Here is a 19518-nt window from a genome sequence, read left to right as displayed (position 1 = left end):
AAATCATTTATAAAACCTGCATGTATTCTCAACCCAAAAATATTAGATTTTAAAAGTGGGACTATAACTCACTTTCACAGATTTTTACTTCATCGGGAAGTAAGACTTGGCCACTGGTTGATTCACGAACCTATAACAATATATACATATATATAAAAGTATGTTTAAAATATATTTACAACACTTTTAATATATTTTGATGTTTTAAGTTTATTAAGTCAGCTGTCCTCGTTAGTAACCTACAACTAGTTGTCCACACTTAGATGTACAGAAATAAATCGATAAATATTATCTTGAATCAATCCACGACCCAGTGTATACGTATCTCAGTATTGATCACAACTCAAACTATATATATTTTGGAATCAACCTCAACCCTGTATAGTTAACTCCAACATTCACATATAGAGTGTCTATGGTTGTTCCGAAATATATATAGATGTGTCGACATGATAGGTGGAAACATTGTATACGTGTCTATGGTATCTCAAGATTACATAATATACAATACAAGTTAATTAAGTTATGGTTGGAATAGATTTGTTACCAATTTTCACGTAGCTAAAATGAGAAAAATTATCCAATCTTGTTTTACCCATAACTTCTTCATTTTAAATCCGTTTTGAGTGAATCAAATTGCTATGGTTTCATATTGAACTCTATTTTATGAATCTAAACATAAAAGTATAGGTTTATAGTCAGAAAAATAAGTTACAAGTCGTTTTTGTAAAGGTAGTCATTTCAGTCGAAAGAACGACGTCTAGATGACCATTTTAGAAAACATACTTCCACTTTGAGTTTAACCATAATTTTTGGATATAGTTTCATGTTCATAATAAAAATCATTTTCTCAGAATAACAACTTTTAAATCCAAGTTTATCATAGTTTTTAATTAACTAACCCAAAACAGCCCGCGGTGTTACTACGACGGCGTAAATCCGGTTTTACGGTGTTTTTCGTGTTTTCGGGTTTTAAATCATTAAGTTAGAATATCATATAGATATAGAACATGTGTTTAGTTGATTTTAAAAGTCAAGTTAGAAGGATTAACTTTTGTTTGCGAACAAGTTTAGAATTAACTAAACTATTTTCTAGTGATTACAAGTTTAAACCTTCGAATAAGATAGCTTTATATGTATGAATCGAATGATGTTATGAACATCATTACTACCTTAAGTTCCTTGGATAAACCTACTGGAAAAGAGAAAAATGGATCTAGCTTCAATGGATCCTTGGATGGCTCGAAGTTCTTGAAGCAAAATCATGACACGAAAACAAGTTCATGTAAGATCATCACTTGAAATAAGATTGTTATAGTTATAGAAATTGAACCAAAGTTTGAATATGATTATTACCTTGTATTAGAATGATAACCTACTGTAAGAAACAAAGATTTCTTGAGGTTGTATGATCACCTTACAAGATTGGAAGTGAGCTAGCAAACTTGAAAGTATTCTTGATTTTATGAAACTAGAACTTTTGGAATTTATGAAGAACACTTAGAACTTGAAGATAGAACTTGAGAGAGATCAATTAGATGAAGAAAATTGAAGAATGAAAGTGTTTATAGGTGTTTTTGGTCGTTGGTGTATGGATTAGATATAAAGGATATGTAATTTTGTTTTCATGTAAATAAGTCATGAATGATTACTCATATTTTTGTAATTTTATGAGATATTTCATGCTAGTTGCCAAATGATGGTTCCCACATGTGTTAGGTGACTCACATGGGCTGCTAAGAGCTGATCATTGGAGTGTATATACCAATAGTACATACATCTAAAAGTTGTGTATTGTACGAGTACGAATACGGGTGCATACGAGTAGAATTGTTGATGAAACTGAACGAGGATGTAATTGTAAGCATTTTTGTTAAGTAGAAGTATTTTGATAAGTTTCTTGAAGTCTTTCAAAAGTGTATGAATACATATTAAAACACTACATGTATATACATTTTAACTGAGTCGTTAAGTCATCGTTAGTCGTTACATGTAAATGTTGTTTTGAAACCTTTAGGTTAATGATCTTGTTAAATGTTGTTAACCCAATGTTTATAATATCAAAAGAGATTTTAAATTATTATATTATCATGATATTATGATGTACGAATATCTCTTAATATGATATATATATATATATACATTAAATGTCGTTACAACAATAATCGTTACATATATGTCTCGTTTCAAAATCATTAAGTTAGTAGTCTTGTTTTTACATATGTAGTTCATTGTTAATATACTTAATGATATGTTTACTTATCATAATATCATGTTAACTATATATATAACCATATATATGTCATCATATAGTTTTTACAAGTTTTAACGTTCGTGAATCACCGGTCAACTTGGGTGGTCAATTGTCTATATGAAACATATTTCAATTAATCAAGTCTTAACAAGTTTGATTGCTTAACATGTTGGAAATATTTAATCATGTAAATATCAATCTCAATTAATATATATAAACATGGAAAAGTTCGGGTCACTACAACTGCTTTCGGAGCTTGAGTGGGACTTCATGTCGGAATCCGAGTGACTTGAACTAGTGGCGAGTTCCATCTTGTATGGTTAGATAAAGGGTTTTCAGTATGAAATGGTTTTCGGATATCGGATGATATTCTAATTACGTAGAATACTATGTATAGTACAGAAGATCCGGTAGATTACGGAGGAAAATAAGGAAACATGTCAGATAAGATCCACGGTAACAGATGCACTAAGATATGGATTAGCAGATACGCTAAGATATGAATTTGTCTATACACTATTCATGCAATCAATGCAGTAAGATGTGTCTAGACTAAGAATGATAAGCAAGTGATTTTCGACAAGAAATGATAAGCAATACTTTTGACATGCAGACACGGTCGAAGTCCAGACTCACTAATGCATCTAAACAACTATCAGTTAGACATACTAATACAAGACCTGGTTCGCTAAGACCTCCGCTCTGATACCAACTGTGATGACCCGTCCTAATCCACCTGGACGAAGCCTTCAACATTTGGTCCCATTACGATGATCTGTCCTAATATGCCATGAATGACTCCAAGTAATATCTTTAAAATGAGCAAATGCACAGCGGAAGATTTCTGTCGTACCTGAGAATAAACATGCTTTCAAGTGTCAACCCAAAGGTTGGTGAGTTCATAGGTTTATCATAACAATCATTTCAGTATATTAATAGACCAAAAGATTTCCGTTTATAAATATATGTACACTCGCAAGTGTATAAAAGTATTTTATAAGTTGTAGGCACCCGGTAACAAGCCTTAACGTTCATGTTTTACCCTCTGAAGTACACCAGATCAGGTGTGTTTAAAATAACCTCGAAGTACTAAAGCATCCCATAGTCAGGATGGGGTTTGTCAGGCCCAATAGATCTATCTTTAGGATTCGCGCCTACCGTACATAGACAACTAGTTTAATGTTACCAAGCTAAGGGTATATTTCTGGTTTAAACCCACATAGAATTAGTTTTAGTACTTGTGCCTATTTCGTAAAACATTTATAAAACAGCGCATGTATTCTCAGCCCAAAAATATATATAAAAAGGGAGTAATGAAACTCACCATACTGTATTTTGTAGTAAAAATACATATGACGTCATTGAACAAGTGTAGGGTTGGTCTCAGATTCACGAACCTATATCAGTTTTGTATATATTAAAACATATAATTAACATATAATGGCATTCAGATTAGGTTACATATTTTAATTATTTAATGTATTACTTATTTAATATAGTAATGTATTTATTATTTTCAATGCTATATATATATATATATATATATATATATATATATATATATATATATATATATATATATATATATATATATATATATATATATGTATATGTTATTAAAATAGTAAATTAGTTTTACTTATGATATATGTAATAGATATGTTTTATATAAATATCTTTTGTTTGTAAAAATAATAATTATAATAATACTAAAATAATTTGTAGTAGTAGTAATAATAATAATAATAATAATAATAATAATAATAATAATAATAATAATAATAATAATAATAATAATAATAATAATAATAATAATAATAATAATAATAATATAAATAAAATGAAAATAATGATTTTAATAACAATAATGTTAAAAGTAAAAATAAAGGTAATGTTAATGTTAATACTAATAATAATAATAATAATGGTACTTTTAATAATAATAATAATTTTAATAAAAAAAATAAGTTTAATAATAATGATAATTCTAATAATAGTCTTAATGATAATATTACTAATTTTAATGATAAAAGTCATAATAATTACGATATTCATAATAAGGATAATATTGTACTCAATAATAATAATAATAATAATAATAATAATAATAATAATAATAATAATAATAATAATAATAATAATAATAATACTTAATAAACATACTACCTTTAAATGATTAAATAAGCTTCCTAAAAAGAATTGCCATCGCCCGGGCTCGAACCTGTGACCTCTCATTTCCCCAACAACACTCTTACCATTGCTCTATCTATTCCTTTCTAATCTTAGTGATACTTAAACTCCTTTAATTAACCTGTGTACCTTCCTTATCTTCTTTTAATCGATTTTTTTTAGGCCCAACATAATAATTAGTCCCGACCCACAATAAAAACGGAAAATGATGGCCCAATTTCCTTATAGAGTCACGACCCCAAAATCAAAATAGAAGCCCACGTATTTTGTTAATCACTAGAATAATTCGTTTAATGAGTTTGTGATGGGGCCATCAACGAAAGAAAAGAGGAAACAAAAGAAACAACCTAGTTGTCATCTTCTTCACTACTTTAATAAAAAAAAACACAGAATCATTATCATCTCACCATGCCGTCATCATCATAAAATCACCATTATTTCTTTTTTTACTAACGTCATGAAAACAGAAGAGAGCAGCAGCCTCTGCTGCAGTCGAACAACAAAAGTAACCAGCGAAGATGGTGAACATGGGACGAGTTAATAGTAGTGGTTTATTTGTGGTCACAGCTTCGAACCAGACTGACATGAAGGTGTCGCAGTAGTCGCATATGAAGGTTCATGGTGGTTTGTTGTTTAATGAAAGGAAAAGAAATAAATTTTCACTATTCATCGTCTTCACAATTGGGTTTCAATGTTTTCATTATTCATCGTGATCACTCCTTTGAATTATCATCTCGCTATAATATCTTCCTTATTTTCGAATATAACAGGTGATATATACAGCAGCGTTGCTGGCCAAACTGCTGTTCACAGCCGAGAAAGAAAAAGATAAAATAACAGAAGTTGATCGGGCTTTGTGTTTGGGTGTTGTTCAGCGAAGATAAAGGAAAAACATAGAAACAGTACGTAGCAGTAGTGGTTTATGGTCTCGGTGCACAATCCCGCTTTGATGAAGATGGGAAATCGTCGATATTATCTTAGCAGTGTAAACTCTTGCTTGATCTTTACAGAAGATATCTTGATGATATAGGTAAAAAAAAAAATAGTTGTGGTGTTTGTATGATTTAACCCGAACAGACAAGCACTAGTGGGAAAGGATGTTTTTTTAATTAAGCATGCTTATAACATATACATTTATATATACTTCCAGGTTGCAATGTAATATTAATTAATGAATTAATATCAATATCATGCTAAAAGTGAATCAGATTAAGATATAATGAAGCTGCCCTCATTTTTTTATTTTTTATTATTAATTTTTTTTTTTACATATGAGGCGCATGTGTGTAGGTTTTATATTAAGGGTTGGGTCAAACTTTACAATAGTTGTGGGGTCAAAATCACATGTTTTTATTCTATATAAAAATTCAGCCACGTTTAACCTTATCAATTACTCTTATTAATAGTCACGGATACTAAATTTCCAGGCCCTACACGTTTTACTTTTTTTTTTTTACCTTATATAAAATTTAGCCATGTTTTACTTCATACCTACTAATACTAATTATGTATCACAAATTATGTCATACGTTAATGTTAATATTATTGTTTATTATGAATCTAAAGATCTAATTAATAATACTAGTTAACTTATACTTTTATTATAATTTATTTATTAATGTATGTATGTCTGTTATTATATATTTATTTATAACAATAACAACAATACTCAATCTCGCACATACGAGGTACGAGGGTTATGAGCTATAGATAATCTTTCCTCTATCCTAGACTAGAAGAGAAAATCGTCTCTCTAACCGCGGGTTGAGAAAGATGCTTTACTCACCGGAAGAGAAAATCACCCCCTCTCTATTCCAGGGTAGAGAGATATATAATAATAATAATAATAATAATAATAATAATAATAATAATAATAATAATAATAATAATAATAATAATAATAATAATAATAATATTTGAAATATATAAAACAAACCGTGATTAAATAAGAGACCATAAGCTTACAAGATCTCGTGAAGCCTAATGATCCGTGAATGTTATTATATATACTTATATATTTACATTTATATATATATATATATATATATATATATATATATATATATATATATATATATATATATATATATATATATATATATATATATATATATATACATATTTATTTACAAACAATTGTTCGTGAATCGTCGAAACTAGTCGAGGTTAAATGAATGTAATGAAAATAGTTCAAAAAATTTTTGACGCAAAATAACGGACTTTGTTTATCATGTCAGAATTATGAAATCGTATCGTGAGTTTGGTTCAAATTTAGTCAAAATTTTCCGAGTCGTGACATCAATCGTCAGACTTTCTGTCATCTTCATACTCAGAAACTCGGTTTTCAATCTTTCCATCTCATACTCAGAACAATACTGCTCACGAACTTTAGCAGCAAATTGTTCCCAGGTAATTTGACTGATCTGTTCTTTGGGTAAATATGCAGTGATAGAGTCTCACCATTCCATTGCTTCACCTTTAAGAAGCCTACTAGCAAATAACACCATGGATTCTGGCTCAAAAAAACATGCTTCTAACGCCCTCTTCACTTCTCTTAGCCAATTGAGGGTCATCGTAGGGTTTGTGTGTCCGCTGTACTCAGGAGGTTTACAGTCCATAAACTGTTTATAGGTACGCTTCCTTCTTGTTACAGGGACTTGAAATGGGTACATCATTTGATTAGGAAAAGTCTGGTTAAACGAAAATGGCATTTGATAGTTTTGATAGGTAATTTTTGGAAACTGTGATTAGGAACTGCCACCGGCTTGATTATAAAGGTTAGGAGGAAAGGTTGTGTTCAACGCAGTGGTATTAGGGTTCCTTTGCGCTCGTTCTTGTTCCAATTCCTTAATTTTCTCCTGAGCTTCTAGTAACCGACTTTGAAGTTCTAATACTTCTTGAGAAGTTTCTTCTTCTGAAGAAACATGTCCATCTTCATCAGGGGCTCTGAATGTACCAGTTCCAGGGGCAGTAGGGCCAGTAGCGTTAGCTTCGTTATCTGTCATTGCTGCACTACCACAATACTCACACCAAAGCTTAGTATAAATTCTGTTAGTACTAACAACTAACACATATCATGTCCTAATACTCACTTAACCCATCCCCCAGCATGTTATGTTTGACATGACTCTTCTAAGTTTGGGAACATGACATGTTGATCACAATGCACATGCTGCCAAACTTAGCTCTGATACCAACTTGTGACACCGCTACATTTTTTTTTTAATACGTGGCGGAAGCATAATATTAATTAAATACAATATCAACAATTGTACAAATCGATGTCACGTGTCATTAAAACAAATTACATATTAACAGGAAAAGATGTAAATACATTCTGTTATCAAAAGTACACGGTTCATATTCCAAAAGACCACATCAGAGTTAACCCTGTCAAACATAACATCGCCATGCCCGTCTTTTCCCCAAAAGGCTACATTTACAAAAGCTAATAACCTGCAGGGAGGAGATGGAGGGGAATTGGCACGAAGCTAAGTGAGTACGACTAACTACAGGCCATAGCATACACAAGTGTTATACTAATCATGTCACATAGTCTAACATACAAACATCACCCAAGTGCCGTCTACAGAGACTCTGGCGGCTCGGTCAAACCATTAACCACCAGCTGATCAGACTGGGGCTTACTAGAAGTTCCTCCACCACCGTATGTATATAGATAATCCGCACGCGACGGATGCGTCTTTCACATATATATACACTACGGCTGTCTAGGCTACCACAGAGGAACCCAACCCGGAGGTTGATCTCTCCTACCGAGGCTACCACACAATAGGGACGCACTGGGCTCCAGCAGACAAACATCAACTAACATGCAGTCATCACAACAACTAACTAAACACAACAATAAGTATATCTAACAAGCATGGCAATCATAATATAACATGCTTCTATATACTATATTCTCCAGTTAGTCCCACTCACCAAATACCAGCAAACGAGAAGGTGTTCAGCTATCTAATCACTGAACCTTCTCTTTCTCCTTTTCTCCTGAGAAATACATATGCACGAGTTAGTTTATGTCCATAAACACCAAATAACACAATACAGAAAATTTTGTCAGAAAACTATCCGCTGAAAATTTTCTGCTTAACACTTATGCACTTTCAACGGGCAGCATAAAGGCTAAAAAATCATCACTTACAAATCTTGTCCAAAATACAAACGGGCAGCATAAAGGCTAAAAAATCATCACTTAGGTAAAATATTCTGCCCTGGACACTCAGTCGGTCGACTGACTCTTACAGTCGGTCGACCGTCGACACAACCGGTCGACTGACCTTCTCAGTCGGTCGACTTATTTGGTATTTCCACAATCGGCCGAAAGTCAAACTCAATCGGTCGGTTCACTCGTTAGTCGGTCGGTTGTCTGTCAATCGGTCGGTCCACTACATCAGTCGGTCGACTGTCAACTGACTGTCGGCCGACTGTGTTCATCATCTGCAGATTCTGAACACAACCTACGGACTTTAAGCTAAATTCACCAAAACTCGATCTAGAGCTCATTTTCGACACCAAAACTTACCACAACTCAATTACTACATGTTATAGACTACAAACCCAAAAAGTTTTGACCATAAAAAACATCAAATCCATGGATTTTGACACAAAATCAAGCTTTTGAACAAATACACTTAAAAACACCATTTTAACACTAAATTGACCATGAAGGCTCATGATTCATACCTTAAAAGAATCAGTAGAGTGTAAAGAACGTGATTTCAAGACCAATTCGAGCTCAAGATCAGCAATGGGAAATTAGGGTTTGGTAGGTGGAGAAGGTGAAGAACGGGTGTGGTTTGGGAAGAGTATGGAAAATGCAAGCAATGACCAGCTCTAGACATCAAAAATGGGTTTAATTCCCACACTATGTGACACACGGGTATTTAGCAGTTATCTGATATCTTTCGTACATCATTTGGCAACCCAAACGAAGTCCAAATTAAATAAACAAACCTGTTCTGTGACCCTTGTCACACACTGGTCCTAACCACAACATCAAATAATAATAAATATTGAATAAAAATAAAAGTATATAGTAGCACAATACTAACTTAAGGGCAAAATAGTAATCTTACAACTAGGCCCGATTGAGGATGTTACATTAGGACTATGATTATTAGTACTATCATTAATATTTCTATGAAAATGATAAAAATTTATTATTAGTTTCATTAAAATTAACACTTGTATCATTTTATAATTGATAACATTATTATTAGTATTATTACTAGTATTATAATTATTATTAATGTTACAAATTATCATTATAAGTATCATAATCATTATTATTATTATTATTATCATTATAAGTATGATTATTTATATTGTAATGAGTACTAATAATATATAATTACTAAAATCATTATCTTAAGTATCATTAAGCGAAAAATTTATATTTTACAGTTATTATTATAAATATCATTATTATTATCATTAATATAATTATTAACAATAATACCTATTTAGTAATATTAAGTATTATAATTATTATCATTTTTATCGATATTAATATAATTTTAGTATTACTATAAATACTATTTTTAACAAACAAATGGTATATACTTACATAAAAATGTATTTAAAACATAAAACATAACAAAATTACCAGTTTTATTTACAAAATGAATATATGAGACATATATATATATTATTAATATAAAAATGATATATTTAATAAATCATATATATATAAATTTGTTCGATTACCATTACATGTATTAATATACATGATTGAATAATAATCCGAGGCCAACCCTGCATTGTTCAGTTTTGTAATATGTATTTTTACTACAAAATACAGTATGGTGAGTTTCATTTGCTCCCTTTTTAAATGCTTTTGCAATATATATTTTTGGGACTGAGAATACATGCGCTGCTTTTATAACTATTTTACGAAATAGACACAAGTACTTAAAACTACATTGTATGGTTGGTTTATTAAACCGAATATCGCCCCTTCAAGTCTAGTAACCTAAGAATTAGGGAAATGGCCCCTAATTGACGCGAATCCTAAAGATAGATCTATGGGCCTAACAAACCCCATTCTGGAATTTGAAATGTTTTAGTACTTCGATTTAAATGGTGATTGCGATTGCTAATATTATGGCATACTTGCGAGTATGCAGGGGATATTCTATATGCATTATGTTAATGTCGGTTACCAGGTGTTTATCATACGAATGGATTTTATACACTTACGAGTGTAATGATATTTATAAAAAATGAGGATCTTGTGGTCTATTAAAATTATGAAAATGATTGATTATGATAAACTAATGAACTCACCAACCTTTTGGTTGACACTTTAAAGCATGTTTATTCTCAGGTATGAAAGAACTCTTCTGCTGTAGATTTTCTCATTTTAGAGATATTACTTGGAGTCATTCATGACATATTTCAAAAGACGTTACATTTGAGTCGTTGAGTTCATCAAGATTATTATTAAATCAATTATAGTTGGATATATTATGAAATGGTATGCATGCCGTCAACTTTCGATAAAATGAAAGTTTGTCTTTTAAAAACGAATGAAATGTTTGTAAAATGTATCATATAGAGGTCAATTACCTCGCGATGTAATCATATGTTTTTGTATTTGTCCTTATGGATTAGGACGGTTCACTTCATGTGGTATCAGAGCGGTGGTCTTAGCGAACTAGGTCTTGCATTAGTGTGTCTAACTGATAGTTTTTTAGATGCATTAGTGAGTCTGGACTTCGACCGTGTCTGCATGTCAAAAGTTTTGCTTATCATTTCGTGTCGAAAATTACCTGCTAATCATTCTTAGGGAATCACTTGCTTATCATTCTTAGTCTAAACACATCTTATTGCATTGACTGCATGAATAGTGTATAGACAAAATTCATATCTTAGCGTATCTGCAAATTCATATCTTAGCGTATCTGTTATTGTTACCTTTGCCTGACAGATTCTGTAGATTCCTCCGTAACTTATGAAATTTTAGTATTATATATGCGTATGTAAATTATGTATTGCAGGGTACTAATCTACATCCTATAATCTATTTCTTATCGAAAATCCTTCATCTGATCGTACGAGATGAATCCCTCAACTAGTTCGAATTCCTCGGATTCCGACAGCTATTCCGATATGGAGTTTCACCTAAGCTCCGAAAGCAGTGTCACCAGAATGAATCAATCAATCATCCATCCCCAATTCATCTGATGGGTTCGTAGTCGACTTAATTAATGGAGATGCGCATAAGGCGATCCCTTCCACTAACCGAATTCACCTCTTGATGAAGAAGCTGAAGCACTTACCGGCGAACCTGTTCGTAACACCAATTTCACCCTCATTTCCCGAATATCTCGCCACGACTATATCATAACTCAGATTTTAAACCTTATTCATTCATCCGTTGTTACAGACAATCATCCCGGAATAATAAAAGAAGTCAACGAACTTCGTGCTGGAGTAATCAATCTGGAGAATATGGTGCAAAATTTACCAGCTTCAACAACATCACTGACACCAACAGTACCATCAATAGCAGCACCAGTACCATCAACAATCCATGCCTCAACATCGCATACTATACCTCGAGTATAATCATCGTTCTACGTATTGTTCTACCTTATTTATCTTCGTTCGACATGGCGATTAGGTAATCTCTAATGTTTTAGAGATTATATATTCTAGTTCTAACGATAAATCAAATGAGATTAATATCATTTTGACTCATTAAATCCATAGTTACATCTGAAGAAAATATAATTAAAAGTTCTTTCGTACAAACTGTTAATGGTGAAAATATTTTAACGGGTAGGTAATACCCAAGGAATATTTAGATTTCACATTAATAAGTTATACTGTACATTCTTCGAATCTGATTCAACAGTCATGTACTATCCTACTTACATCCACGAGATATACGAATCCGTTCACCACAAAATAACCATTCTCATTCAATTTCATATTTGGATTTTAACTTACCAGAATCCAACGAGTGGCATAATGAAGAAAACATTGGACAAAAATAAAATTTGTTAGAAACAAACAAATCAACTATGAGAAATTATGTTAAGAATTCACGGTAACAAAATCCTAGCTAAATGTTCCTAGCTAACTGATTAATTCCATATTACATTTTATTTATAGCAATTTATTTATCGCAATTTATTTATCGCAATTTAAATTCTTGCAATTTTATTTATCGTCGTTTAATTTCTGTTATTTATTTTACGCACTTTAAATATCGGGACACGTATACAAGGTTTTGACATATCATATCGACGCATCTATATATATTATTTAGAATAACCATAGACACTCTATATGCAGTAATGCTGGAGTTAGCTATACAGGGTTGAGGTTGATTCTACAATAATATATATACTTTAAGTTGTGATAGAGTCTGAGACATGTACACGGGTCACGATACGTATTAATTAAATCAAATATTATATAATAAACTATATATGAATTATTGGACTGTTAACTGTGGACTATCGACTGTGGACTAATAACATCGAATAATTAAAATGAATTAAAATATTGATTATAACATATGAAACTAAACATTTCTTCAAGTTTGCCACTTGATCTCATCATAAACCTCATTTGTATATTAACGATTACAATCTGCGTTCAAACCTTTCATGATTCTTGAAAACACCTCAATCGAAAGGATGAACCAACCGCACTTCATCTACGAAAGGAAAGATTGATGCATATAGTTATGCACCTGAAAATACTTGGAACCTGAGTAAACGTTAAACACGTATCTGTTGTGACAACCCGTAAATTTCTGGCAAAATTTAAACAAAAATTTTTATATGATTTCATTTAACCTCGAGTAATTCCAACGATTCACGAACAATTATTTGTAAATAATTACGCATTAATTTGATATATTAATATTATTATTAATAATATCCTTTTTAAACATGATATCAATAATTAATATTTTTATTATCAGTATTGTTATTATGAATAAAAAAATATTGACAAATATTCTTGGAAAAGTAGTAAATCAATTTGTTATTTAAAAAAATATAAAATAAATCCTTAAAAAAAATGATTTTTTTAATAAAATAAATAAATAAATAAATAAATTACTTTTTAATTAAAAATTATAATGGAAAACTACTTTTATTATTTTATTTTGTGCATTATCCCATGATCTAACATTTAATACTTTTGAATTTTAAAATCCCATTAAAAATTAAAATATTTCTTTTTCTTTTAATTATTTTATTCTTTTTACCTAATTTTTTCAAGTATAAATACCCATCATTTCTCATTCAAACTCACACCAAAATTTCTCTCATTCTCTCTTTGAAGAATTACTACTAGTAAGAATTCTTTTCTTACTTTTTACTTCGGTTTATTATTTTTTTACCAAAACATGTAAATAATGTTATAAATTATATGCAATTAAAATTATAATAAATAACATGTTATAATTAGTAATATATGTTACTAAAAATTATAAAAGTATTTTTATGAATTAATATATAGGAGTTATAATTAAAATCGAATTAATGAATATATATGTATATACGCACATAACGTGAAGGTTATAATTAAAGATAGCGTACAAAGACTACAAACATCACCGCTACTTGTGGCCTAGGGTGATCCTTGTTACCATTATGGGACGCTTGTGGATCTCGAATGCCAAGACTTAGATTATTGTCAAGAGATCCTGGGCCGCTCGGTAACAATAGATCATTCGAGTGACTTGCATGTTAGCGACGAAGTGTGGGCGAGATTGTACAACATCTTTGTTAAGAATTATAACCCGAACATTCTTAAACTAGAAGCTTATATAAGTGGAAGTTTTTCATAAATAGTAGGTTTTCAAAAATAGAAACTTTTGAGAAATAGGAACTTTTCTCGAAAACCGTCACTGTCAATATAGTTGCTATATTAATAAAGATACTTTATGTCAAGTTAGACATTAACTAATCAAACGTTATACCTCAAGGTTGATATCCAGATCACTTACTTGCTTTACTTTCCTTCTTACGTGGAATACTTCAACTGCTATTTAATGGTAGTTTTCATAGTTCCCTTTTTATCTATATTTTTGGGCAGAGAATACATGCGCTACTTTTATAACTATTTTTATGAAATGAATACAAATACTAAAACTGATTTTTCGTGAGTTTCATATGATCCCTTTTACTCTTTACATTTTTGGGCTGAGAATATATGCGCAACTTTTATAACTGTTTTACACGTATCAACTATTAAACTGTGATATGTTGGGCTATGACCAGCAAGTCCCCAACCAACAAGTATAAACGATAACTTGTTACGGGGCAAACTTGAAAGTCTAGTCTAAATACAAGTACCAACTATTAAACTGTGATATGTTGGGCTATGACCAGCAAGTCCCCAACTGACAAGTATAAACGATAACTTATTACGGGGCAAACTTGAAAGTCTAGTCTAAATATCAGTACCAACTGTTAAAACTATACTATACCCGGCTATGTCTGACTAAGTCCATACAGTGATATTTTTAATTGTTGCGGCATTCTTAATTATTGGAGATAGGCCAATCGGGAGTAACGTCCCCGATACATTTGACTAAGTCTTTGTATTACTTGATAATGAAATTAAATGACAAGGACAGAACAACTTGTTACGGGGCAAACAACGTTTAGTCTAAATATCACGCACTGGCATAACTTTATGATCCTGCGGGAGATCAACTTGACTGGATCTGAGTGATCTACTTATGAAAACAAATCTTGTGGTCTAACACTATTACTGAAATCATTATTTATGATAAACCTATGAACTCACTCAACCTCGTGTTGACCTTTTTAAGCATGTTTATTCTCAAGTACTTAAGTATTGCTTCCGCTGTATATCTACTACTTTGATGATGATTGCTTGCTATGCTTGGAGTCTTCATTACATATCATATCAATTAAAGACATATTTATCTTCCGCTGCAAAACTCAACAAAACGTCTCATGTAGAGTCGTTCTCGTTTATACAACTGTGATTTGATATAATTAGTCACAAATACCTCAGGCCCTATTTGGGGGTGTGATAGATTGGTATCAGAGCAGGTTGTTGTAGAGAACCAGGATTGCATTTTATGTGTGCCTTATACAATTAGATACCTTAGCAATGTAGGACTACAACTTTCCTTGACCGTAGTGCCTTTACTTTTGCCTTTAACTGTTAAATGCTACACTATACTTTAGAAACTTTACTTATCTTAGAATGTCGAGCCAACCTAAGAACTCTGCTCACTTCCCTAAGTATTATCCAATTACGCCACCACATTTAAATGCGACACCATGATTTCTGAAATTCTTGACATTCCTATGTCATCTATCATGGTTTTGTGTATTACATATGTATTACATGAAATATTATCCATGATATTTGAAACTTCTATAATTGTTACTATTCATACTCAAACGTATATAACTCCCTGTTATATCACGTACCTATATGCCTTATACCTTTATGCATCGCTTTGCGAACCAGAAAATGTCATTGGGTTATCATAGTATACAAATTGAAAGTCTTTAATCGAAAGATTATTAGATTACATACTTATCATTTTATAATCTCGACACGTCATACTGCCATTATTGGAGTATAGACAAATCATATCTTATCATATATATCCCAATAAACTTTGTCTAACACTTTTCCTAAATTTCCTCCGTAAATCACGGATATCTTTTTGCTATATATATGTATTCAAGGAAATGAATATATCATTTAATATTCAACACCCATTTCATATCAAACCCTATTCCAAACACATAATATGAATTTCTCACCTGATTCCTCTAGCTCCAAAGATAACGTGACGGGAGCACACCCACCGATCAATTACCGTAATTTCTTCAGAAAATGGGGATGGGTTCGTGAAATACTCACCCTCTAGAGAAATGAAGAAGGTACTCCTTATCATGAGCCAAACTTACCACCAAACGTCAGAGTACTCGATCCGCTTACCGGCGAACCTGTTCGTAATACCGTTTACACACTTTTCGCAAGGATTTTCCGCCTAGAAGGTCAACTCGATGTAGCCCAAGATAGTATTCGTCCTCTACTTCCGAATTCTAACCAGATTGGGTTATTAGAAGAAGTTAGAAGACTTCGAACTAAATATCAAGAATTGACAAACCTTACGGAGGAATGGGTAGAACAAATCCATAGACTTGAGCGTAAAGTAGAAACCCTGAAGGAAACAGTGCAAGATTTGGAAGCTAGGCTCACATCTACTACCCAAGTACCACAAGCAACACCAGCAGCATAACCAGTACCACCAATACCATCAACATCACCACCAACAGCATCAGCTTCATCAACAACAACATCCGCATCCCACGCCTCAACATCACACTCAGTACCTCAAACATCAACATCATACGCCCATAGATACCAAGGAATATTAGCAATAATGAGTTAAGATGTATTGACTCATTCTTCAATCATATATGTATACCTTATATATATATGATTTGGAACAATAATAAATCTTTTTGTACTAAGCTATTACGTGTGAATCTTAACTAGTATGTACTACTTGGTTAATTCATATCACTAATATGCTATGATGTACATCCTTTGTTAATGACTTAGCAATTGTTAATCACTGCTTCAACACAATAAACTCCATTTCATAATAAATCAAGTGTAACGATGAATGTATTGAATTCATAACTTCATTAGCGAAATATTTCGCGACAATTACGAAAAATCTCTAAGGTTTTGGAGATTATTTACTCTCGTTCCAAACCGCAAATCAGATGAGTTTAATATATATTAACTCATTAAATCCATGATTATATCTGAAGAATACATATATGAACGTATATCTTCATAAAGATTGTAAATTCTGTTGTACAAACTGTTAATTGTGAAAATATTTTAACCGGTAGGTAATACCAAATAAATATTTACATCTCACATTAATACACTGTACATTCTTCAATTTCGATTCATATATCATTAACTATACGCACTACCTTCACAATGATATACAATCATCTCCATACAAAATTAATTACACATTCTGAAATTAACATATCGGAATTCAAGTAAAGCTTTAGCAGGTGTTATCTTCCTAAAGATCACTACATTCATGAATTATATTCATTCGTATTCTATGATGAATTATCACATCAAACCATCGAAATTATCTTTCATTACTTTTGAAATCAACAACGCCTATTCATCAACCATTAGATCCGTTGACGATTACAGTCAGCGTTTAATCATCTAAAAACAAAATTTCTTGAAACCATTGATAACCGATGATTCAAATATAGATGCATTAAATGCAGAGGAAACATTGTAGAAGGTCTTAAGGGCTAAAAGTTTGATGATAAAGAATGGTATAAGCTCAGATTTGGGACTGGAAAACGGATTGAGCAAAGTATGAAGAAAGTTGTGGATAAATCACAAAGATTAAACCTGCCTTCAAAGAATCCAAATGATTCAATATCTGCTGAGGTCATTAACGAATACCTTGCTCTTGACTCTAAACCTTTACGGACAAATCTTCTTTATCATCCTTCGATCTTAGAAATTCTAAGATATCACTGTATCTTTCGTTATAAATATCCTCTATATTTCTGAAAATATTTTTATAACGATTCTTGTGCGCAATTAATTATCTCTTTGTGATAACTTTATTACATCATAAAGGAAACTGTATTAGTTTCTATATTCTGAAAAATTCAAGTTTAAAATGTTTTGAAGAAGTGTTGAGAATTGATGCATGAGTTAGTATAATATAATGACGTCAGGCCAACGTGATTATATTACAGTAAGTCATGCTAAATTTTTAATGGAAGATGATGATTCATAGACTTTATAATTATCATTTGCCATGTTACACGACTCTTACATTTAAACTCTAAAACATATCAAGAAAATATTTTTCTTGATAGTTATATCTTTCCGGATATTCTGGTAATTTGACAAATCAAATCGTGCTATTACCTTTCCTTCTGCTTTGTATATTATGATCATTCAAAACTTCATACCTACAAATTCTGGACTGTTACTTGCTTTACAAAAGCATGAAGCTTCAAAGGAAAATATAAATCCTGATAACAACACCGAAATTACAAACCGTGTATATCAATGCGTATAGCAATATAAAGACACGGGAGAACTAAAAACACAATAAATCCTAGAGCATAATAGAAGTAAACAGACTCCTCTGGTGGGAGTTGGAAAAGAAGGAATATTGTGGCGATAACCAGTATAAGGTCAAGAACAAGAATTGGATGGAGCATTTTCACAATCTTTGGAAGTATGAATTGAGGAAGAAATTATATAAGTGGTGAAGATAATGAAACGGAAGAAGCTAATTTATAGAAAAATTCCAGACATAGCAATTGAGGAAATTCACCACATTTAATTAAAGAAAAACCTAATTTCCTTAATTAACGGAGAATCAAATCTTATAAAGATTATGAAGATTTCTTTAATTCCTTAAATTCCGGAAATCAATCGTGACTAAGTCAAAAGTTAAAGCGAACATTTAATTTCCTCATTTCAATCTTTTACGATAGCTTCGTTTATACTCTTCTTGTAATCGAATCATATCATTCCATATTACCCAATATTGGTAAAACTCTATTTCCCAACTCATATTCATCATTAAGATGTTCCTGTTGTAAACAATGACTATCTCTATCAAATATCCTGACCTTGATTTTCATGAACTCCTTTCTATTTTGTCTACCCTAATATTATAGCATAAATGCTCAAGGTTTAAATAAGCTCACTATTATTCATCACACATTTCATGTATATTGAAATGCTTGTATAACGTCATCATCTCTTTCCGAGAAAAACCTAATCAATGACACTCTTGTAAAATCCTTTAGATAACCTCCGCATTAATAATAAAATGCACTTCGTAGAATTTATGGATAGTAAGATTTAAACGCTAGAAACAAAACAATATCCTATTAGTTGGAATTCACGAAAGGCCCCGAGCATACCTGGGAACGTGAAGACCAAATAAAACAAAAATATCCTCACCTGTTTACAAACAACGCCGACTGATGGCAACAAATAAATTTCGGGAT

Source organism: Rutidosis leptorrhynchoides, chromosome 8 (assembly GCF_046630445.1).
Source record: "Rutidosis leptorrhynchoides isolate AG116_Rl617_1_P2 chromosome 8, CSIRO_AGI_Rlap_v1, whole genome shotgun sequence".
NCBI classification, from domain to species: domain Eukaryota; kingdom Viridiplantae; phylum Streptophyta; class Magnoliopsida; order Asterales; family Asteraceae; genus Rutidosis; species Rutidosis leptorrhynchoides.
The sequence above is the reverse complement of the archived record's forward strand: the minus strand, read 5'-3'. Positions refer to the sequence as shown.